A 25,426-nucleotide genomic window follows, 5' to 3' on the forward strand; every position below is an offset into this window, starting at 1 on the left:
ATCCATTTTAAAATTATTATAATGGGTTTTGGAAGAAATTACAGTTATCTTAATTAATATAAAATATCTAACTGAATTTCAAAATGTTATGCAAGTAGCTTTAGTCTAGGTGTTTCCTCCACCTCCACACACATCAAACAACTTCAAATAGGATGTCCCCAAGGTGACTAAGCCCTCAACTCATCAGTTGATACAAAAACCCAGTTTTAGCCCTTCACTAGGCCTACTTCCCTAGTAGGCTTATAATGTGAGCTTGATTTAAGTGTTTTATTGTGTACCTTTTAATGTTTTTAATTTTTATGTGATGCTAATGATCGATGTGATTATGATTATGATGTGATTATGCTCATGATAATTGAATTAAATTTGCAAGAAATTGAACCCCTTTCAGGAGCATCCCGCACAGTCTCATGGATCGACAGGTATAAGTCAATACTCCTTATAGATAGTCTATTTAATACACTTATCAATAGTAAGATTGATGTCTTCTAAGATCTCTCCCATTTGTAGGTACCAGTGAATAGGTATTTGTCAGAAGTGTCTTCCTCGAGTGAGGGAAATATAGGAATAGAAGAGGAAAGTGAGACATGCAATTTCTCTAGAACAGGGAGATCAACTAGAGGTCAAAGGACTAGAAGGAAATTCAATAAACACATGAAATTTTTCCTTGCTCAAGGGGGGTCATGTTCTTATGATGATGAGATGGAAGGTGACATTGAGGTGCCCTTGAGGTACCAACATCTAGAGAAACATTGGGTACCCAAGGAACTTCCTCCAATAAACACTGATTTTTGTATTAACGAGAGGATATATCACATAGCACCATCATCACTACATGGTTTGGGCCTATTTTCTATGGACGACATAAAGGTGTCTTAGAACAAAGTTTCTGAATTGACGGAGTATGTTGGACCATGTTACGATTACAAAAGTTGGATGCATATTGTTAAATATAAAAAAAGTTTGCGTAGGTATGCCCTCTCGGTAAATTATATACAACAGAAAGACAATAATCAAAGTAAAAGTGTGGCTATATACATTGATGGAAGGCCAAAAGCAACAGGGAATATTGCGGGTTTTATAAATAGTACACAACCTGGGTCAACTATAAAGCAACCCAATTGCATATTTGAGGCACGCGAGGGAAATCGTGTATTCATCTGTGCAATAAAATCAATACATTCAAGGGAAGAGCTTCTTATTGATTACAATTTGAACCGCATACATACAAATGAGGCTGTGGTACATACTATTAAACTAACTTCTAATCAATGACTCCAACATACCATTTAGTCAATAAATTTTTGGCTAACATTTTTATACTTCATCTTTGACACAGGGGCACAATATGTAGCAACCACCCGGAGGGGATGCTGACGATGCTCCCGGGTCATCTACACATGAGCAAATAAAACTCATTTGTAATTGTGCAAACTAGATAGAAGCAAAATGTTATTTTTTTAATGTTGTTTTCTTTATTGTTTTGGAGTAATTTTGATAATACTAATACTATTTTTGTCACAAAGGGCTAGTGGTCGGAGGGAGGGAAAGGAACCTACAGTCCCTCAGTAGGCCCCCCCTGAGGAGGACCCTTTCTATATCAATTTAGCAGAGACCGATGACCCAATCGGTTTGATTAAAATTAATTTAAAGAAAAATAGCAAAGAAATTCTACATTTGGCAACCATAAAGCCTATGACTCAACAAATAAAAGATAGGGCATCTGAATTGTTGCACACCTCTGAGTCCTTAAAAGTAAGTATTAATGAAATTTTTAATTATAAAAAGAGTTCAATAATGGTTTTTATGTTATGCTCTTTTATGGCATTAATTAAAATATGGATGTGTTGTCTTTATGGAGTTTTTTGCTTGATTTCGAGCCCCGTTCCCATGATGAGGGTGTTGCAGCTGGTTCAAGTAGATTACATGTTCCATTCCCCACTTTTGTTTTCCATTGAATATATATAAGAATGATCATAATCATTGACAATACATGCTCAAACAATCCTTTTTTTTAATGCTCTAACAATCTTGTCCATGCTAGTCCACACGTTCTATATTTATGCATGCTCTAACAATTTTATTCTTCAGCTTCACATCAATTGAATCCTACGATGATGCTACCTCCATCCATGACAACCACAAATCTCTTTCCGACTGCTGAGTCAGCAACACACAACTTACATGCATCGATTGTTGCACCATCTGCTAGTACACAAATCCCTCTTTTTCTCTCTTATGACAGAAACAAACAGTTTCTTTTTTACAACTTTATAACATCAATTATCATTTTTTCTTTTATACTTCAATCATGACAAAGACTTATGAAACTTATGAAACTTTTTGCAATAGGACCTGCAACATCATTTCCTAGATGTTCCTATGTTCCTAGTATGGGAACGGTGAAGGATGTTACATTGATCGTCAGCGACGATGAAGGCATTCCATTAAAAGTAGCCAAAGTTTTAGGTACTTTAAAGTTATTATTATTCTATAGTGATATAATAGTAATTTATTTTTTTATCACTCTTCATCGACTAATGATCCCATGATTGTTTTGTAGGGAATGATCTTTTTTGGAGAAAACTTGGTGATGAGTGTTTGCGAATATTTGGGCCCACCATGTGTACCTGGTGGAACATCATATCCTAACTAAAACCCAAAACCACTGTTTTGATTTCATATCATTTCTATAATAGTTTTCCTTTTCATCCATTTCTTGAACTATATTAAAGGAAGCTTCACTTCATTTATGAATCTAACATGTTTTTTTTTACTTAAAAGGTGGAATCACCAACGCAAACCGTTGAAGGATGATCTTATAAAGAGCATGACCCAATTCTTTGGACCTCATGCATTCGAGAGAAACAAGCTCCTTGAAAACACTGGTTTATGTTTGAAGTATATTAGGGACCAGTACAGAAAAAATTTATGGGATAACCCAAGGTACGAGCGTCCGCCCTATGTTCCTGAGGCTGAGTGGCAGGCTCTGATTTTGGATGGAAAGTATAAAGCTGACAAGAAAAATAATATTACACCAATGGAGAGTACAACAAGGTATGTGATACTGTTGAGAATCTAATTATGTACTAATTAACCTCCATATTTATACTATCTAACATATTTCAAACTTTTCATAGATTGTCTGACACATCAAAGGCAACAAAGGCAAGACTAGAAAAGCAAGAGACACACAAGCTCGGCTCTGGTGGTTTTTTGAAACTTCAAGCAAGAGTTGTAAGCATTAGTAAATGAAAAATTGTATCAAATTTTTTATATAATGTGAAGGGAAATGCTAGGACTCCCTTATTTAGCTCATCAATTATAAATAGGTCAATAGAATATAATAAGAGTAGTGGATTTTCATATTCAATATAAACAATTCAACAATTGAAGTCAAGACTTTGCAATCTAGATTAGTGAAGAAAACTTGTGATTCACTAATATGACATTATTTAAAATCTCACCCTTGACTGAATTTTCCTCCAATAGTTGAGAATAAAGGTAGTGATTGAAAGAATGAGGGAATGCAGCAGCACTTGCAGCCATTTTTATTTCCAAAGAGCTGAACTAACTCTTACCCAACTTAAGAATTTGGAGAAAATATGTTGGTACAAGAAAAGCATACAAACATGCAACATTTATATAGTAGATTACTCCATCAAAACTGCTCGATTTTTCTCCTATTATATTGTGATGGATATAGATGATTTGTTGTTGATATTTTAACTACCCTCCATTGGTTGATGAAATAATGCAAGTAAAATTCACCATACCACACAAAAATGCAGGGCTCAGAGTTCAAGAGATGCCTCACAAAAGACGATAAGAGAATTGGCTTCCAACAAGGCTATAGAGCCATGGCTGAACGGCTACGAGCTGAAATTAGTGTGGAAGGTTCTAATACTGATGCATCTCAGCCACAGGTAAATAAGCTAAATGAAATTTATTTCAAATTGAATACTTTACCAATTAGTCTATTTGATGTTAAGTTCCAATATAAAGTGAGTATATTTGTTTTAAGCAAGCAATGATAATAATGCGTAGGATGTTGGAATGCAGCCTGACAATCCTTCTACACAATCTCTGGATGTCGAAGGTTCGCATGATGTGCATCCTAGTGGTGGAGGTATACATTTTCTATTAAATTTTTTATATGTAATTGCAATTGGTGTTTGGATTAACGTAACATTTTGTATAGCAGCTGTAGAGGATCGAGGGGTCAATGTTCATGACCGTGTTGACGTTGAGTCCAGACAAAATGATGTGGTCAGATCAGGTAAAGAAACACAGTTATGTTATTTAAAATAATTAAATACTTGTAACAATTATAAAAAATTATTTTTAATTTAACTCTTTTATTTTTTATTGCAGAGGACCCCCCTTTGCAATAGCATAGGAATTTGAGATCATCAAGAATAGAGAACAGAACAACTGATGAGGGGGGAATTGATGATGACATTGATGCTCCTCTTAGAGCTTACATAGAAAAAAAAAATAGAAAGAAAAAAAAGAAATGATTGTCACTACATACCTTAATTGATAATAACTGTATTTTATGTCTCAATGAATTTTATTATGTGCTAATGAATGTTCATGAATTATGTGTTAATGTAGAATATTGATGAATGTTGCATGTTAAAAAATCCAATGTGTTAATGAATGTTATCATGTGATATTGATTGAATGTTATCATGTGATATTGACTGAACATTACATTTTATTAATGGTTGAAAGAATGAATGAATGTTAGATGTTAGCAGGGAATGTAGAGTGATGTTAGGGGGAGGGGGGTGGGGCCAAATGAGCTTTCACCTTCATGTGGTTGGCCCTGTTTAGTAGAGAATATTAAACTATTCTCGAAACAAAGTGAAGCTCAATAAGATACTCAAATAACCACCCTACCCCAAAACACACGAATGTGTGTTAATTCTCCATATAGGTTGTGATACACTCATAAACTCCAACGCTTCATAAGAGATCACCACTCTTATATCAATTCATAGTACAACGTTTGAACTCCAATGGCTATGCAAGGACTTCATAAGTACAAGGGTTACACATATCAAGAAGGGTTAATGCCATAGTATGTAGAATGAGAGACTAGCCATATTGATAGTTTGATAAGATGGTTTGGCTCTTCCTAATGGGTTTTACAAATACCACATAATCAAATCATCTTGGATTAGCCATATTATCCATTATTGTTGTAGTATTCTATTTTATATCACATACAATCTCTTTCACAAAAATATTTATGCATGCCCTTAATCTCCAATCGATACATCCCATCTCTTGGTAACATTCCCTTAAGCCAATTTGTCCAACAATTTGGATATACTATCTGTACTCCCATATTATGTTGTGATTCTAGTGTGTGTTGTGCTCCATTGGTCTTCTTTTTTATTTCACACACACTACACACTCTTACTCATTCACACATATCCACGCCTTATATTTTTCCAAGATAGAGCCTTTAAAATTTATATTTGATATCTAAAATTATTTCCATCGCATTGATAATTATATGGGAACCCTGGAGTACTTGTATGAATGGATGTGTATTTTCATTCCCAACTCCTTGTAAATGAAAAGATGTCACCAGTTCAGTCAACAATATGATATTGCTTTATTAATCTTATGCAATCCCTTGCAAGCAGATTAGAAGCTCCCCAAAGGACAGTAATTGCTCCCCCTACATATTCACTACTGCTATGTCAAGGTAACTTTAAGGATTTTATAAATGAGAATTTGTGTCAATTATTAGCAATTTTATCCATTGTGTTGGCACATCATAGCCACAGTCCTCTTAATTGAATGAGGTCTTAGTTGTGGCATTTGTCCCACCACACAGCTCCTTTATTTGGTTCACCTAGCAGATGGGTCACCCAAAATAATTAACTTTTCAGTCTCAATGCCTTATTAGTATCACACTTCATTATACTTCTACCTTTGTGAGATATATAATTGTTGTTTTATTCATATAAGTCATTGGATATATAAAAGTCGATATGTCCTCCAGAAATTATGACTTGAGATGAGGAGCTAAGAACAAAATAAATCCAGAATATTTCATTATGTGCCATCCCAATATACAGTTTTGTGGCTGTTATTGTTTTAAGTATGAGGTCGATCATCTGGTACCAACAATGCTTGAATATTGTCTTTGTCTTCACCAAAATTAAATTCTCCATCAACATAGACAAATTGCAATTATGATCTGTAATCGTAGAGTGCTCTAAGAGGCCCTATGCAGATCATTTCCACTGCATACTCCCATTGCATGATCTGTCATCATAGAGTGCTCTAAGAGGCCCTATGCTAGTAAGGAGGAAAATCAAACTTGTTGACTTCTTGCCTCTAAATCTGACAAGAACTCCACAAGCTCTTCATCTAAAAACACAGTGATTCTTTTCAAACGCAAATACATCACTAGCAATTCATTTTGTTTGGCCCGTCACAATAAGCACAACATTTCTCCTTTCCATGTCACTGTTTGTGATTTCTATTACATCACCATTGCCTATATAAGCTAAGTAGAAATGGATCAATCGAGAGCACTTTATTATGAATTTAGCTTTCAAATTGCACAACACTAGTTCTTCTGAATCATAAAAGATGGTAAAAAAAACTTGTGAAGCCTAATGAGCATTTTGTGCCTCCTTGAGGTACTCAAATATATGAGCAAAATTACCACAAACTGTCAAAAAGCTATGCATATCTTTCACACACAATTTTCATTTAAAAAATAGAAGTAACATCATTTTTGTAGCTTCCTGTGTCATTTGTAGGCAAATCATCTTAGTGAATACTATAAAAAACAAACAAAAACAAGTTTTTATACCCCTATGCAGAAATCGCAACTACTTAGGGTATAGTCCCATGAAGAGAGGGGAGCCACTTAAACTGCTAAGAAGTTCAGGAGACTCATAAATCAGCTGGTCCCATGGCTTTTATAGGGCAAATTGTACTAAAAACAAATTCATTGAAATTTTTTGGGACATTAGCAGTCTCATAATTCTATGGCACCAATTAATGCTCATATAATTAATTGAGAGTCTTTGTAATGGCTGATGTATTTGATGTGGAACAACTGAACCAAATTAGGAGTTAAAAAAAAGCTAGACTTTTTCATTAAGAACTACAACCCCCTCATGGATCGTACATCATAGCAGCCAGCCTTACTGGCTCATCTGACAAGTGTTTCTTTGTTGCTTGGCATTTACCTTTTGTAGTTTTTGATTGAATTTGAGGGTTTGACTTAGAAGTTAAATACATTCTAGTTCTAAGCTAATGCAATGTATTTCTTTGCCCTTATGCATAATTTTGAAATACTGCATATCATAAATACATGTTTGATATTTTTTTGTGAAAACACACCCATCCTCCAAAAAAAATATCATCGTAACACTGTCATAACTTTCAAACATGGAAATTTTTTCCCATTATTTACAAACATTTCAATGTAGTAAACATATAATTATTGCACTATATCTTGAACACTTTTCTTGTAGAATATATAACTATTGCAGGTTACATAAAAAGACTTTAACAAGATAAATCTGGTTGACACGGGGAGAACTATTGTTTGCACAATCCATCAGCCTAGTATTGATATCTTCGAGGTATTTGACAAGGTAAAGATTTGGTTTTCTTAAAATAGCTTTGTGAAGCATTTGAAATTGGCATCTTCCTAAAGCTAAATGAAATATGCTGCAATTTGAAATTGGCATCTTCCTAAAGCTAAATGAAATATGCTGCAGCTATTCTTAATGAAGCGAGGAGGTCAGCTTATCTATGCAGGTCCACTTGGTCACAATTCTAACAAACTTATAGAATATTTTTCGGTAAGATGCCATCCACTACAATTTTATTCTGTTGAGAGATTTAGATCTGAATCTAGTACCTTTTGATGAGTAGTTTGAATTTTGGAGTTGTAAGTAGTCATAGTTTGTTGTACTAGAACCAATAGGAAGTTGATTTTATATACAAGGAATTGGTCATGCCAGATAGTGTTGACCACTAAGCTTTTAGAAAACATTCTCAATACGTTGAGCTTAAGAGTCAAGCACTAGCTGCAATCATCATATATGTTTCAGCTAATTGAAAATGATTCATGTAGGCCATTGAGGGGGTTCCATAGATCAAAGAAGGTTATAATCCAGCTACGTGGATGCTGGAAGTAACTTCTATGTCAGAAGAGCACCGTCTAGGTGTCAACTTTAGTGAAATCTATAAATCATCAGAATTGTATAGGTGAGTGAGTTTTCCTTATTGATATCTTCAACCTATTCCAATGGATTTTACATTTTATTTTCTATCTTGTACATTTTCCTATCACAAGAAAAACATGGCACTGGTAGATAGTTTGAGCAACCCAGTTCTAGGCTAAAGAGAGCTTCATTTTGAGACAAAGTACTCTCAGCCCTTTCTAGCATAATGCATGGCTTGCCTATGGAAGCAGCACTAGTCCTACTGGATAAACCCTCAATAAAGGCATCCAAATATCAATTGAAGGACAACTTAAAGCATGAATTTTTTTTTTTTTGTTTTAATCCTTCGACCGTCGCAATTGGGACGGCATTGCCATCGCACCTACAGTAACCTCGATGCAATTGGAGGGGTTGGCATCGCAATTGTGACAGAAAACACAAGAATTGTGACACAGTTGCCATCACACCTACCCTCCAATTGCGACGGGGTTGCTATAGGTGCGACGGAAACCCTGTTGCAATTACGACGAAAAACACAAGAATTGTGATGAGGATGACGGGACAACAAGGTGGCTGCATAGTGACGGATAGGCATTGCAAATGCGACAGCAAGGGTAGACGTCATAAATTGCAACTAAATAACTACGACATCTATGTCTATCACAGTGGCGACACATTACTGTCATAATTGCGACACATAGCCGTCGCAAATCGATGCCAAATCTATTAGTGCAAGGAAGGGAAAAGTATGGCTGATCCAAATGAGATGGCAAAGAAATTCTTCCAAGACATCCAAAATACTCAGAAGCAAACAATGGATAGTTTGGTAGAAACTAGAGAGGCTTTGTGAATATTGACAGAAAAACTACAAGGAGTTGCATCTATTAATGAGAAAGGGAGCACTTCAGAGGAGCCAAGAAATCTGAAATCCACACCATCTAAATCAACCAAAACTATTTTCTTGCCTGTAGATGAGCCACCAGTACCAAATCCAGCCATTAATCCTGTGAAAGAGGTTACAGGTAACTTGATTACATTAAGAGCTACTTACAATGGCTTAGATGATGACTTTCCTAGTTCGGCTCATTTTAGAGAATATGAGGATATGATGAACACGTTGATGCCCAAGAAAGAGTATAGAAGGGAGCATGATATAAGTGGAAGAGAGCTCAAAAATAAAATAAGCAAGTTTATAGCACCTACTTTTGATGGAACACATAAAATTTCAGCTAGAGCATGGCTACAAAAATTACAGACCTTCTTCACACTTAACCCCATGAAGGAGAGTGATGCTGTTCAAATTTCAAGGCTACACTTGGAAGATGCAGCCTATGATTGGTGGTATCATGAAATGACTACTCAAGGTCATGATCAGGTAACTACATTTGATGATTTTAGTCAAAGAGTGATAGATAGATTTGACCTGAAGGATGATGATTATGAGGATGTTGTTGTGCATGATGGTGAGATACCTGGTAGAGATGAGCAGACATTGAGAATTCATGACTTTTCTAAGAGAGAGTACCAGGCATAGTTAGATGCTTCGTCACATGAGGTTGAGGCTAGTAGTACTTCACATGATTTATCCCGCCAGCTGAAGGTGAGTGAAGACAGTATTGTGACTACATTATCTCATCATGATAGGTATGTGGAGTTAGTTGGTATTGGTCATAGTACTCAAGTGAGGAGTTTTCTTGAGTTACCAACTGATTATAGTTTACGTATATGGACTTGAGATTGTTATATTGGCATTTGGGATTCAGTTGACTGGAAATCTTTAACACTTTTTGGTAGTAGTGATTTTTTGGGTGCTATCATGGATTTGATTAGCAGATTGCACAGTGTTGTCTTTTCTTGTGCCAGGAGCTTATCCAATGTTGGTATTAGTTTTTCTACACCGGTGTTGGGCTTTGTTCATATATCCATTCGACCATACTTGCTGGAATGTGTTGATGATCTTTCATATTTGGCAGTGTGTACAGATGAGTCCCAAGATCATATTGGCATTAATGACATGCAGGAGGATGCAGTGGGAAGTTGTGAAGACTTAGTTTCCTTGGATACAGAGGAGTTGGACAGTAGTGCTATAGTTTTTGATACTCTATATGTTGATATGAGCTTTAGAATTGATTCACAAGACATGGATGGTAATACTCTAGAGACTAGTAACTTTGAGGATACTCCTTTAGACAGTGCATCAGAGGAGGTTTGTAGGAGACAGTCAAGCCAGTGCCATCATGTGTCTAATCAGTTGAGAGTTAGTGACCAAGAAATTTCTATCACTTTCCAGCATTTCAATGTTGCTCATCAGTTTTTAGTAGTTTATGGATGGGGTTCTCCTACTAGTGATGAGCAGGAAGGTAGTTATCTTTCCTTGATAGAGTTCCACTCTTTATGGAAGGCTATCCAAATTTTGAGATAGGATTGTATGCAGTTGGTAGCCGATAGAGATTATCTTATGGAGTGGGGCAGTACAACATACGATGCATTGTTGGCGAAGGAAGATGAGGTGAGTGAGCTTACTCAGCAGCTTGAGGTGACTTCTGAGATTCTTGAGAGTACACAGCTGGCTTTCAAGGAGTCACAATTTCATTTGGCTAAGGTGACCATGGAGTTAGAGTGACTACAGTCTTTACCTGATTCTATACAGTCACAAGCTATGGTTTTTGGTGATCCGAGGATGTCCATGATTGAGATTGTCAGAGATAGTGGAGATAGGGAGGAATCCATCCTTGATACTAACATTGGCATATTAGGTTCATTCCCACTAGAGTCAGGTTCAATTAAGTTGGGTGTTGTAGCAGATTGTTGTATGCCTGACATGGTGGTGGCCTCTAGTACTGATGGCACAGAGACTAGAGATGTATCAAAGATCATGTGTGATGTTGGTGAGTCGGCAATTGGCATGGTTCCTGCTAGTAATACTACTCCCTTAGTGATATCTTTAGAGGTAGTAGTCAATTCCAACATGGTTAATGATCAATTATAGTTAGTTTCATTTGGATTACAGTTTGAGCCACTGACTGAGATTGGTGCATTCTATCGGCATTACACTGTGAGGTACGCTCATCAATTTACCTTTGATGACCATGTTGATGAGATGATGATACAGAGACCCACTTTGGTTCCTAGTGCTTATCATCAGTTATGGGATAGTTTGATGCCTCAAGATGAGAGTTATGATAGGCAGGGCATGGTGATAGGTTCTGTAGTTGACAGCTTGATAATATGTGACTTAGAGCAGGAGTTTGGGAGTGATGCTTCAATGGGTGTTATTATCGATTCTACTCCTTTGGCTATGACATCTCCTGACTTAGGTAGTGATCAGTCATAGTGGGTTGTATCACTTGTTCATGGTGAGCTATTGACTAAGGTTGGTTTTTTTAATCAACATTATATTGCAGGGTATGTACATCAGTTAGCATTTGATCCTTGTTTTGAGGAGTTGATGGTAGGAAAATTTGGTTTGGGTTCCATTTCTTACTCTTTATCTTGTAATGTCTTTTCACCATCAGCAGTGCATGGGAGTTATGGTTATGAGATAGTGGCCGGTGATTTGCAAAGTTGTGTTGACTGCAGGAGTTGTACAATGTGTGGATTCTCCATACTTGGTACAATTTCATTCGAGAGCATTCACCATTGTTGTAGAGTTGGATTGTACATTTCATATAGGCCAGTGGGATATGTTGATGGTATTTACTATGTTGGCAGTTTGATTTGTGCCCTTTAGTTGGGTTCTGATGTTCTAAGATTTTGTGTCTCATGGGTTTTTGATTGTGGTAGTGGTGATTTTGGAGTTTGGTTGAGCTATAATTGTCAGTTTGATTATGGATTCCTCTTGGTCATATTGCAGAGGATGTTGCAAGAGCCTGTGTTAATTGGTAGTAGTATAGTTCATGACTACATTTGGGATCCAGGTGGATTGATTGGTTTATTTTTCAGCCATTGCTTGAGGACAAGCAATATTTTGGAGGGGAGTACTTGTCATGTCCCCTTTTCAAATAATTAAAAATAATAATCTTTTTGCTAAGGCAGGCAGGCCCAAAAAGGCAAAGTTTCAGCAAAAGGGGATAATCTTTGGAAGCGAATGGACTAATAAATAAAAATTATTATTAAAATATGTTTTATTAACCCCTCTTGGATGTGATTTAGGGTTATGTCCTCTTTTTAGTGGTTTGGAGGCATTCTGGGCTCATTCCAGAACTTGATTTTTGCTCATTTCTTTGTTATTCTTCAGAGGCTGCCATACCTGTGGAGAAGGAGACCCAAGAACGGGAGTTTGTAGGTTTCCAGGGGACCCAATATGGGATTTTGCAGGTTTTTAGGAAGGCTAAGGATGGGAGTTTGAAGCCATTCCACGTGCATGCTCATGCAGAGTTTGCCTTTGTGCTGAACAGTGCAGATTTGTGAGTTTTCGGGTGTATTTTTTGTAAGAGTTTGGTGTTTCCGGTTGAGTATTTCATATAAGTTTGGGTTACTGCTGTATATCAGACTTTTAAATGTTAAAATAAAGCTGAAAATATTTATTTGGATATGATTATACTTCTGTGATAGATTATTAAGTTTTTTGTGGTGATTCCGGGCTATTTTGCGCTATTTTTGGGAGCCCGATGAGCATTGTTTTTGTCCTTCGTTTGGGAGCTATTATGTGCATGTTATACAGATATGGAAATTTTATTTTATAGGCTTTTATGCTGCTCAAATTTCTGTAAAAATTTCCACTTTCAGATTTATTAATAATAGGTGAAGCTGTGAAGCTTTTGGCACTATTTTCGGGATACCCGATTTGGGGTTTCTTGAGAAATTTGGTGGATCTTTGTGATATTAGTTGTTTGATTTTGAAAATATCATTAGAGGTGTGAAATATCATATAAAATCAGAAAAGGGACATTTCATCCTCTTAGAGCCATCTCCCAAGATCTTTGCAAACCCTCTACAAAAAATCATTCCCATGCTCCTTGTGATAAATCTCAAATTTTTTGCAAGTCATATAACAACCTACCACCTCAGATGAACAATCAGGAACCAAATCACAAGTCTAGGAACACATATATGCAATCCACAAACTCTTTGTGACCTTGTCTCAACAAGATCAATCATCCATCTTTGCAACCATTGATCCATCAGCAAGTCCTCTACAAGTGTAGGTCAGATCACAATCTACCACCCAACACTAAGAATTAAAAACTAGGACTCCAAAGCAATCGATCCTCAACACAAGGTTCTAGTGCAAACTGCCTCAACTTCGGTGATCAATCTACACACTCAAGAACAACTATGCTTTGATAAGATCAATAACCCAGATCAAACCTTCTCTCTGATAAGATCAAAAAACCATATCAAACCTTTGCTCTGATACCACATGATACAATGCAAGGCAAGAGAATTTCCAATGGAGATGTCTTATCCCCAATAAAATAACCACATAGTGGAATATAAACCAAAACATGTATCTTATACCAATTCACAACACTTTATTCATAAAATAACTTATTACATGCAATATGTCAGGTTGTAAGGCCTTCCTAGTTATGGCCAAATATAAAGAAATTACAATAATTCTTAAATATTCCTCAAGATCCAAATCAAATTCTAGCTATCCTAGATCTGTAACACAACAAAAGTCTAGTAGAAATATCTAACATCTCAACTTGTGCTCGCAAGCCACCAAGCAACCTCCTTGTTTCTAAACCACAACCACTAGCTCTTCTCCAAATGCACTATTCTAGATTCCAACTTGAATCTTTTCTCTCTAGCTCCCACTCTAAATGAAATTTCCTTCTCCTTCTTAATTACCTAAGACACTACCCAAGCCCTCCTTAAATACTCAGCTAAGCCACAAGTTGGCTAGTCAAGCATTTAATTACAATATAGGTCCACCTTGGAAGAGTAAACCAAAACTCTAACAAACATGAACAAAACTATATAAAAAATTATATTTAGGTCCACACATGACCCAATAACATTTCCCTCTCTTAATAAGATCTCATTTCCTCATACGAAATTGCGCAAGCTGAAAACTTCACATGTTTCACTTGAAACTGTCTAAAAATTGATACCTAGAAAAATTGTGATATCTCCTAGCTCTGATTAAATTAGAACTTGTCCTTTGAATTAAAGGTAGTAATTTAGGTCCTCTAAAACCCGTTAAGTGAGAAGAGGTTGATTCCCCAAGGAGAACTATGCATCCATCCTAACAGTCATGCACAAAAACCCATTGCAAAACTGGAAAAAACTTGATGCATTAAAGAATGGCCATATCTCCGAAACCATGAAAATCATAACTCCACCAAAATCCAAGCTTGATGCTACTAAATTAGAAAGACTCAAGACTGACTCAAGGAAGTATTTTGAAGATATGGTATAAAGGAATTTTTTTTTTCATATTTGTAAAGTGTATCAAGTATTGTATTCAGTGAAAAGTTGAAAAAGGAGCAGAGTATTTATGAATGCGAGTAAGTGATCCAAGGGATTATTGGATGTGAGTTTTGTGATATGGTTACAAGATCAAAAGGAGATAAAGTTTGGTTGACATGAAAAAAAGAGTAAGGAGTCATAATATTCATTTCTATTATTCTACAAGCAATAATACATAGATCATTTGGATAGTGGGCTCAGTGATCTTTCCCTTGAAGTTGTTTGGGTAGTGGATCCATATGTCTTCCACAACTCATAATAAGGTTGACACAACTCCTAATAGGGATTCAAAGTCTCGTAATAGGGAATGATATGTACTAAATATTGTGATAGACTCCTAACATGGTCCATCCTCTAACAAGTAATATTTATATTAGTGCATCATCTTGTGGTTACCATCCCCACCAGGGTTTTCCCTTTGATCAAGGGTTTCCCTAGTTGACATATGTAGTGTTATTGTGCATGAGTATCTTGTTGTGGTTTCTAATTATATTGTTCATATGGTTAAGGTTTAATAAGGTTGATAATTATGGTATTAGTTGGATAACTAATTTACAACCTCCCCCCCCCCCTTTCAATTATATTGGTGGACTATATATTCTAACAAAATCATATAAAAAAATCAAATCAATATTATACTATCAGATTCTAACTCATTCAAGTGCCTAATGAATACCATACAATTATCAACACTTACATCATCATACTTTCTTCAAGTCCCCTTCATCAATAAAATTATATGACACTCTACTAAATTAGCATAATGTCTAACCAAGTAAGGCTTGGCATCAATGACAACATTACAACTGACATAACTCTTTCACATATACTAATAGTATTATCAGTTGGGGATAAGAATTTTCTCCTTTGGCATTGATGGAAACACATAAATACATAAGACATTACATTACATAATGAAAACATCAAATGCCAAAACATCTTCAACTCTCTCACTTCATTGAGATTCTCTGCAATAGGTTCAAGATCCCCATCTCAGTGCACTTTGGCATCTTCTCCCTCTTTGGGTTTACTCCTCTTGTTCAGTAGAATCTTCAATATTTTGTATTGTTTCCTTTTGACGATAATCTTGCAATCACTCAATTCTGACTCATCTTCATTCTTACTCATGTCCCCATAAAACATTTCACTCCATTACTTACTTAGCTCTCCCTTTCACAACAATTCCAAAGATAACTATAAGTTTCAATAAGAAACCTATAAAACCTTGTAATAATACCTTGTACGATGCATGCATAGGTTTTATCAACTACATTACAAACACTTTCACACCTAAAATCACTAAAGAGTGAACTCTTGCATCAACTCCACCAAGATATTATATTAATCCATGAATTGATGCAACATTCATCTTCTCCTCATGAATCTTGGATAGGGGAAGGACCCCTAACTTGCCTCTTAGATACTCAAAATCATACTTAGGAAATGGTTTTGTAAATATATCTGAAATTTTCTTCTTAGACTTCACATACTCCACTCTCACTTGTTTCTCTTGAACTTTCTCCCTCAAGTAATGATACTTGACAAATAGGTGCTTGGTTTTTATATGTGTCATAGGATTATTTGATATGTTTATAGCACCTTTTTTGTCACAATAAATAGTAACAAGTTCAGTGACTTATTCTTCATACCTTCTAACAATTCCTTAATCCATATAATATTTGAACAATTAATAGCAGTAGTAGCATACTCAGCTTTAGTAGTAAACATAGATATACAAATTTATTTCTTTCTCAACCATCTAATCAATTTTTCTCTTGAAAAGAAAGCCTCACCACTAGTACTCTTTATGTCATCAATATTTCTTGTGTAGTGAGCATTAATATAAACTCTAAGCCCAAACTCCCCTTATTGTCTACACCATAGTCCATAATATTCCATTCCTTTCAAGTATCTCAATATCCTTTTAGTAATAGTCATATGTGTCTCCTTAGGACTAGATGAAAATATTGCAACTATTCTAATTACATGTGCAATACCAATTATATTGTGCACAACCTATTTCAACTTCCTAGTCATTAACCTATATTGTGTCTTATTCATTTTAGTAGCTTTATCTTCTTATTTACATCCAATGAACATAAGTGTTCCAGCTATCCTTGACCTATCCATACCAAATGTCTTCAATATATACTTTATGTACTTAGAGTGGGTCACATATATACCACATTGTGTTTGATTAACTTTTAAAAACCAATCAAAGTTTTGATGTAACCAAACATAGACATCTAAAATTATTCTCCCATTTGATCAAAAAATTATTTGCACAACAAATCATTACCACCAAATATTATATCATCAAAACATATTTCAGCTGTTAGTACCTTCTCTCATCTTCACTTCTCAAGTACATATAATTTTTCTCACTTTTTATTTAACAAATCGATCTTGATAAGATATGAATGCAACATTTGATACCATGCTCTCAATGTTTTCTTCAAACCATATGTAAGGTCCCTCCTCGTATTTACTTATCAAATGTGAATTTCTCTATTAAACCTATTATAGGAGATTAGAATGTATATGGAGTAATGGTTTATGTTTTAGATGTCTTGATGAATATTGAGATCAAATAATATGTTCATGTTTAAATACTTAGTGATTTGAGAACTACTATGTTATCTTGAATGTGTAAACATTAATTTGCACTAATGATGATACAAGGTGTTTCCATCTGATGATGATGATGTTGATTATGGTACCTTGATGATTAGGTTATACACATTCAGGTAGTTTAGTATTCCTTAATTGGTGATGTTTATGATGTTATGTATATGCATGCCTAATGATGATTATTCTAGTATTTTAATTATGAATTAATGAGAAAGTTATGTTATACTGATTTTGTAAATATTGATGATTAGATGTGACCAAAAATGAACTAAATAGTTAATTATTTGAAATATTTATGTGACTGTCCAGATGAGTTTTGAATAAAAGCATGTGATTTTTCTCAAACTGCTAATGTGTGAAACTAGTGTGTAGGATTATTAGCTAAGAAATCTAACAAAGAAATGGAACTGGACCCTATGTACCATTTGTGAAAACAAGGATTGAGTGTAATGAAATATGCAAACCCCATTGTTTCATATTTTATTTGTATTGTAAATTGAATGTGTTATGCATCACTCTATAATCATAAAATGTTTAATGTTTTTAATAGTGTTTTGATAGTGTCACTTGACACTGATAATCAGTATGTGTATATCAACATGGCAGTTAGGGTTAGCTGAGTAACCCAATAATTTGAGTTGGACTAGGTTAGTAACCTAATTCTAATTAGTGGGTATGTCAGGGTTAATTACCCTAATCAGGGTTTAGTGATAAATTTTGCATTCAAAGGATTTTTTAGAAATTCCAAATATTTCTATCATTTTAGAAGGTCATTAAATAGTCATAGAGGCCAAAAATTATGAAAACTAAGTACCTAAGGGGTATATGTATGAGTTGGGGGCATTTTCCAGCCCTTTGGCCCCTTTCGTTGACTTTGGTGACCACCCAAATATCCCATTTTTGCTTTATTCCGAAAATTGAAGTTTTATCACGAGTTTGATAAGTTAAACTCCTCTTTGAAGTTTTCTTTAGATGTGAATTTACGTTAGAAGACTCTAGAAACCTTAGTCAAGTGGGAAAGTTATTGCATTTTGTAAGTGGTTGAGTTGGGAGCCTATTTTAGTGGCAGATTTGAGAGTGAAAGGTTGTTCACCTAACCTCTAGATTTAGAGACAAAATTTAGGATTGAAGGAGAAGGAAGGATAACTCTTCTCAAATTTTAGTTTCCATGACCATATTGTGAAGGTAGGAATCCTTCAAGCTCGTGTGCACATGTTGTTTCATACTTAAAAAGTTTTTTTTGTATACGTGTTTTCATGTGTATGGTGAACATGTTAGGAATGGGATTGTAATGATTTTTCTTTAAATGTTTTCCTTTGTTTTTTACTTTTTATTTTCAAGGGTATTGTATGGGTGTGTTGTTATTACTCACCCTCAGATAGGGCAGAAGTGGCCATTTACGGGAGGGGGGCTTTAGTTGGACTTTGGCAATGCAGAGTCTCTCATCATGATGAGGAGAGGGAGAGAGTAGGGTGTTATGGGCCCCTACTCGTCAATACAAACCATGTTTATGTTTTGGAAAATTGAAAAGTGAAAGAATAGAAGTTCTTGTGATATCAGCCTCGAAAGGGCATCTATGAAAGAATGAAAGTTCTCATGATATTAGCCTTGAAAAGACATCTGTTATGGTGTTGTGACTGACGTCTCCTATTTGGAAAAATCCACCTTCTCCCTAGTCTAGTTCAATGATGAACCTATTGTGCAAACTTGGGATGGGAGTAAATGGGTTGATTTTGTCATCGTATTAAGTCTATTTGTCTCTCGATCAGTTTTGTTCTCTCCATGGATACCTTGATGTGTTGCAGATTTTGTAGTGGCTAACCTATTATTGAGCCAAGTAGAAAATTCAAATTTTTTATTTCATTTTAAATGTGTTGGGAGATTTTATCCTCAAGATAATGATCTTGTTGTAAAAAGTTATTATTAAACTTATTTTTGAAATGATTTTGATCTTGGGTTTTCTTCCCTGGTTCTTTCCCGTGGGAGTCCTTTAATCAGATGATCGAATAGAAAAATTAGAGTATTATCCTTGCATATGATATTTGTTGTAATACATTTTATATGCATATGTGTATTGGAAAATGGATGTATTGATGTTTTACCTTTCCTATGGCATCCTTATAGTTAAAATTTGTATTCATTTGATTAATCTTAATTAAACAAAATGCTCATATATATATTGTTATACAATGTGATTTCAAATTATGTTGAGAAAATTAAAATTACATGAATGAAATTTCATCTCATGTTTTCATAATTAATTGAAATGGGAAATAATCCTACGTTAGTGTATCAACAAAACATTAAACTCTATTTTATAATCTAACTAGAAGAAAATAATAATAATAATCCCCTTGCCTTGAAACCCAAATTGATTTTTTTTTAAATCTAAACTTAGTCAAAACAAAAGACTTGAAAAAAAAATCATCTTAGAGCAAAAAAAAAAACACTCTCTGTCTTTTGTGTGGGAGAAAAAAAATTAATTCCATTGCACAGAGAATATTCCCTAAAGATTTGTTTTGAAAACTATATTAATTATTTAATAGTTTAGTTATAAATTCTTTTTTTTAAAAAGACAATTATAAAAATAAATATCTACCTAAGACTATCTTACCCCATTCCTAAAGTCTCACCCACAAATCTTTTTTGTAATAACTACTCTATCATGTCTCTTCACAAACTTGGCTAAGCTACCCACTCACCTTTATTTCACCCCTTACCCCTTGAATTCCACTTTTTGTGACATGCATTTGGAAAGAAAGGGCTAATTGAAAGAGGAAATAATCATACGTTAGTGTATCAAAAAAACATTAAACTCTATTTTATAATCCAACTAGAAGAAAATAATAATAATAATCTCCTTACCTTGAAACCCAAATTGAATTAATGAAAAAATCTATGCTTAGAAAAAAAGAGACTTGAAAAAAAAAATCATCTTAGAGTAAAAAAAAAATACCGTCTTTGTGTTTTCTATGGGAAAAACAAAATTAATTCCCTTGGACAGAGAATATCCCCTAAAGATTCCTTTTGAAAATTATATTAATTATTTAATAGTTTAGTTATAAATTCATTTTTAAAAAGCTAATTAAAAAAGTAAATATCTACCTATGATGCAGGAGCATCCAGAGGTATAAGGGCAATCCTGTGTCACCCAAAAAAAAAATGTACTTAGACTTAGTTTTTGTTTCATGTGTTTTTATTTTTGGATACCCATTTGGGTCAAATAAAGGTTCCAACTCTCACAGTTCAACTATCAGTGTGCTAGAAAATCCTGAAAAATAAGGAGCATGCAATTTGGCCATCATTTTGGTGACCTAGAAGGTGTGAATTGGTCAGATGAATGTAATTGTGATTTAGAGCATTCCAGAAAAAGAATCAGGTCAAAAGGCCCCACGGTTTGAAAGTTATTACAGTTTTTTGAGTTTTGGAGACCTCCTAAGAATGCTTCAAAGTTAGGTTAGGGGCATTAAATGACCTTGAAAAGGGCCAAAAAATGGGGATGAGTGCAGCTGGTCCATAGGGCTATAGAGCGCTTTGAGAGCTTTCTGAAAATGTAAACGGTTCGTCAATCGAAGCTATGATTCAAAAGTTATGCCTCTCGAAAGTTTGGTTACCATTTCTAGATTCTTCTAGATTTGCACCGACTTCTAACGCAGCTTCTGAAACCTTCTATTTGGTCGGTGGATGCCTACTAGAATTTTCTAGAATGTACTCCTAGTCCTTAACCCTTTGGGGTCTATTTAAGGAGATTTTTGGCATTGTAAAAGGCAATTCAGAGTGGAGTTTGAGAGGAGGTACTGAAAGGAGAAATTATCTCTAGATTTATGCTATTGTAAGCCCTTAGGGCATGTTTTGACGTTTATTTTCTTTGTACTATTGTACTAGCTTATTTTCTTAGTTAATATAATTTCCCTTTTCTATTGTGTCCATTATGTTCTTGGGTTGTGTCTCCATCAACCTAAGACTATCTTACCCCATTCCTAAAGTCTCACCCACAAATCTTTTTGTAATAACAACTCTATCTTATCTCTTCACAAACTTGCCTAAGCTACTGACCCACCTTTATTTCACCCCTTACCCCTTGAATTCCACTTTTCGTGATAGATATGAAGCACCACCCTTGGCTGCCATTACTTTGGCCACCTCAGGTTGCCTCTTTTATGTTATTTTGATGAATAGTGTTTAATTCCGGCTTTGGCCATGTGTTTTTGCTCTAGCTACGACCATGCGAACTCATTCATGGGGTGACCTTGTATCCCTCGGCCTTTTTTGTGAATTTTAATCATAGTATATTTTAATTAATAGAAAGGGACTATTCATCAGAAAAAAGGGCTAAGAATAGTAAATAAAGTTATTTGGTATAAAACTTTTAAACCTTGTCACCTCCACATTTAAGATGTGATTGGCTAAGGGAGTATTAGTTGACTTTCCCTTATTCATGCACTTCCTCCCATGTTAGGTGTACATCCTTTAGGTGGGGAACAAAATCTACAAATTTGAAATTTTCCACAAGCACATTAATGCCATGTGAGCATGTGTGGGAAGTGTGGAAGGAGTTTGGTGGGGTTTAGTAGGTGTTAGGGGGTAGTTAAGATTAATTGTTAGGGTAGAATATGTTAGTAATTAGAAATTAGTTAGATTATTATTTGTTCTTTTAATATTTTAGTTAAAGTTTAGTTAGGGGTAGTATAAGTAAAAGTTAGTATATGATTTTAATTTTTAAATGTTGAATTATAATGTTAGATTATAATTGGTCAAAGTTAGTAGTTAATTTTTGATGTTAGCATTAGTTTTTTATTTCATTTATTAGATTAATTTAGTGTATGTTAAGATTTAATTAATGTTTAAAATAGTTAAACAATGGTTAGATTTAATTATTATTATTTCAAGTTATATTAAAACATTTTTAACTAAATTATGAATGGAGGCTTTATTTATATAATTGATTGTTAGTTTAGAAATTTGATATGTTGTCCTTTAATTTTGAAAGATGAATATAGGGATTGATATAGTATAGTTTTTATAGAAAGGGATATAATTTTTTTTAAAGTGTATTCATTTTAGTTTTAATATTTGAGTATTTCTAAATAACCCTATAAATCCAATTCCTATAATTCATAGTTTTGATAAAGTTTCATAAGAACTAAGAACATTAGTCTATAGGTTAAGACTAAATCAGATGAACACTTTATCATTGAATTAACCTATGCAATAAATGCTTAAATATTTTGATGGCCAACATTTAATGATTTTGATTAGTTTAAGCAGTTCTTCTTAAACATTCAAAACATTTGTCATTGTAATTAAATGAACATTCTTAAATGATGGAACTTGTCCAAACTAGGAGATAGAACTAAAAACATGAAATGAAATTTGGAACTCTAGAAAACCTAAGGTGACTTATGTATGCCTTTAGCTAGCTGGTATTAACATAGTAGATTAATCAAAATAAAATTAAAAATTAAAAAAAAATCCACGTGTTCTTGCCCCATATTTTGGGCACAACATTTTGGTATCAGAGCCCAGTTTCATGACACTAGGACAATAATGTGTCGATGTTAAGTGTGGACATTTAAATTTTAATATATGAAGCAAGGATATCTCCTTGAAAAATTTTAAGAAGCTATTGTATTCTTCCTAAAAAATGATATTAATGACTAAACCTAAGTAAATCTTGAAATTTGTATCAACGATTGTAAATGGTCAACCATAAATAGATAACCTCATCTTAATGGTTGAAAGCAACTAATTAGATGCAAGAATGTTATATTTATATTAATGTATATTATGATATCATAAAGAATTTGAAACTTATATTGATCACGTTCATTTTGAGGAAAAAATAAATAAATTAAGAACCCTAAAATGGCCTTCAATCATGTAAGCAAAAACAAGTAACTAACCTAGTGATCAGAGGCAAAGTGTTTGACATCATTTTTAGTAGAAGTCAAATTTTTTCTAACCTAATCACTTGTGGAAAAATTCTAGTCTATATCTAGTATGGAGGTGATCAAGTAGACTAGTATTGATTTAGACATTTCAAACATAAGTAAAGGAAACCTACAATCTTCATAATCTAATTTTGTACCTTCAAGTTGAGATATTGAATAGATAAAATGAATGGTGAGTAAATAGGAAGGTAATACTTGAAGAGTATACCGCATTACCAAGTTATTGGGATACCTCTAACCTATTATGAATTTAAAATGTATTGTTCTAGTAATCCTCAGAAAAAAAACATGAACTCAATTGAAATCTATAAGTAACATTTGGGAACCTCAAACAATAGGATTGTTAGTGTGAGAAGTTATTCAAAAAGAGAGAGTAAGTTAGGAATGGGCAAAGTATATCAATATCTTAGTCTACTATAGGGAATACAACCCTAATCGAGAAATAAATTTATCTAAATATGGTAGTAAAAAAAAATCAAATAGTGAGGAGTTTGTAATATATAGTATTAAACTAGTAAGATAGAAAAAAACACAAACTTTTGAGTTAGGTTTATGTGAGTCTATTTAGGTTAACAGGCTCATTGTATAAGCATGAGTAATACCAATTTTAACTATCAAGTGAATACTCATAGATTCTAGTATTGAAATTATTGGATCAATTATAACCCTAAAAAATATAGAGAAAGTAAAGTCATGTGAGGTCATTAATTGAATATAAACTAAAGGTTCAGGAATCAGAGTTGAGTAATAAGAGGACTATAAGCCATGAGGAATGATAAGAAAAATGATGATGACCTATATCGCTGGTAGGGAGATAGTTGTAAGAGTGAATATGTAAACATTGACAACATCCTAATAATGGTTTTATACCTAACTAGTTGCAACCCTACAACCTAAGGAAGGATGGACTTATAAATCATTTATGACTAGGAAATGTGAAATAGGGAATTATTAGTGCATTCTCGGATGATAATTAGAACTTGTGTAAACACAAATAAACAAAACAATGATATATATGTGTGTGTATATATATATATATATATATATATATATACATATGTATATATATATGTATATATATATATGTATATGTATATGTACATATATATATATATATGTATATATATATACATATATATATATATATGTATATATATATAGATATATGTACATATACATATACATATATATATACATATATATATATACATATGTATATATATATATGTATATATATATATATATATATATATATATATATAAACAAGATCATACAAAATTTTGTGAGATTTATAACACAACTTTAGCTGGTATATTGTGGTGAATTTGACCTAAGAAAGATTATGGGTAGGTGCCCTTATATGTAATTATAGTAAATTAGGGATAAGAAATTTGGTTTTGTAATTGCAATTCAGAGTACAACTCTACCAACATTGAGGTCCCCAAATGTTTAGATTCTTTGAAAAGGAACCAACATAACAATAAGAGAATGGAAGGGGACTCATTTTAGCATCCTCGTATCTATACTTTTTAGTGAGTTTTGATCAGACCAAACCCCTTAGTATAGTAAACCCTTATCCTAGGGTGATGTTGATAAAGTAAGTTATGTAGTTAGTATATGGGATCAATCATAGGATGAGCGACATGGTCTTTAAACCACCATCTAATTTCAATTCAAGATCCCTAAAATGTATTTGGAAGACCTAAGATTCCTCATTTCTCTTAGTGACCCTATTATTACCGCATTATGTTGATAATTTAAATTTTGTAAGCAATTGGATTTATTTCCTTATTTTTCTGATTTCAGATGTTGGTATTTTAATGTTCTTCCGTTATGCCAACAATGTGATGTGGGTCTATTTAGCCAACTTTACTATTGATGATTCTATTTTGCCTCTAGTTCATGTCTTTATTTCTTAATTAAAAGTTTACTATTGTGGCCACTCTTTATTTCTTTTGTTTTAGACTTTACATTGGATGTTTCATCCTTGATATTGAATTTAAATTTTGAGGTACTTTCTTGTGAATTTTTTTCTAGGTAAACTGACATATGATGGGCCTACCAAAGGGATTTCTAAAAATCAAGTGGATGTATAGCTTTGGGGTATGGGGTTACTAGTGAGAGTATTTGTGCCCCACCCTCTTCCAGGACTTTGAGAATAGGACTAATGTTATTTGTGGACTACTATGAGTAATGGATTGCATGCCAATATA

Source organism: Cupressus sempervirens, chromosome 10, assembly GCF_028749045.1.
Source record: "Cupressus sempervirens isolate cs-2001-9-10 chromosome 10, ASM2874904v1, whole genome shotgun sequence".
Lineage (NCBI taxonomy): Eukaryota > Viridiplantae > Streptophyta > Pinopsida > Cupressales > Cupressaceae > Cupressus > Cupressus sempervirens.